General features: G+C 38.3%; 1 non-coding gene across 1 annotated transcript; it reads left to right on the top strand.

Annotated features, from left to right (window-relative positions):
• Positions 1-540: 540 nt before the first annotated feature.
• LOC112617463 lies at positions 541-647 on the top strand. The gene has a single exon (XR_003117905.1). It is a non-coding gene; the product is annotated as a U6 spliceosomal RNA (small nuclear RNA).
• The last annotated feature ends 618 nt before the right edge of the window (positions 648-1265 follow it).

Genomic DNA, 1265 nt, shown 5'->3' with positions numbered 1-1265 from the left:
CTGGGCATCCTGACTTGATCTGCAGACAAAGTGAGCAAATTGACACTTCCCCCCATATTCAGAACCTAATGTGGAAAGCACATCTTAGCCAAGAATTAGCTGAGACCTTCATGGTACGAGATCCTTTGAGGCCGTTGTTGGTCTTTTCTCTGGCAGATATTAATTGGGCTTGTTCTAAAGGGTCAGAGGGGTTCAAATAATGTGACAGAAAGAGATCAGTGTTTGTTTCTTCTTCTTTGCTATCAGATCTGTGCTGTGAGGCACCTTTATATTCTGTATAGAATCTTAGGCAGTAGAAAGTCCCATATGAACCTTCTCTGAACAGTGGCTCCCAGTTGTGGTCGGCCCTTGAGTGATCTGTTTTACATGATAATGAAAATCATCCAAGCTACTTTCATCTGTAACTCAAGATTTTAAAATATTTTCAAATTCTACCTCACAGGGAGCCATTGAAGAGAATTCTCAAGTAGGTTAGTCGGACTTAACAGAACCAAGCCCTGTGCATGACTCATCACTAATCATGTGTAAAAGTAGGGCTTTGTGCTTGCTTCCGCAGCACATATCCTAAAATGGGAACAATACAGAGAAAATTAGCATGGCTTCTGCATAAGGAAGCAGCACAAATTTTTGAAGCATTCCATAGTTTGGTCAGTCACTGGAAGGTCATGTGACTATTTGCTGACTAGCTCTAAGGAAACAGTGTGAATCAAAGCAAAATGGGTGCCACCAAAATATTGAAATTGTGATTTGAACTAAAAAAATAGTCATGTAAGATGGTCTATGAGGTGACTCAGAGCTGAATAATGTGTTTGGTGCAAAATATGTTGTTAGTGTGTATGTCAAAAATTAGAGAATGTCAACTTACAACTTCATGGAAACTAAAAAACATATAGGTAGAGTTTTGATCTCCATGTCAGCTGGAATTGAACATCAATATAAACCATTATCCTAAGAAAAATCTGCTGGCTCAGAGTTGGAGTCAGTAGAGAAGGATCACTGGTCCAAGCCAGGTCTTAACATCCATTGGTTTTTCTGCCCTTGGTGTGGTTGGTCAACTCCGTAATAGTGGACACTCACATTATCTACTTTAATGAGATAGTTATGAGTAAATTTAGTTACAAACTAAGATGTAGTTGAGATGCCCAGAATTATAAGCCCTAAGGAGCAGGAAAACTTAGAAGCAAAATTAAGACTTAATAACATTTGCTAAAAACTATAACATTTGCATATTAGAACCTATGAACAAAATATGCATTGGGTTTTAT

The sequence above is a fragment of the Theropithecus gelada genome, unplaced genomic scaffold (genome assembly GCF_003255815.1).
Source record: "Theropithecus gelada isolate Dixy unplaced genomic scaffold, Tgel_1.0 HiC_scaffold_1816, whole genome shotgun sequence".
Taxonomy (NCBI): domain Eukaryota; kingdom Metazoa; phylum Chordata; class Mammalia; order Primates; family Cercopithecidae; genus Theropithecus; species Theropithecus gelada.
The sequence above is the reverse complement of the archived record's forward strand: the minus strand, read 5'-3'. Positions and strand labels throughout refer to the sequence as shown.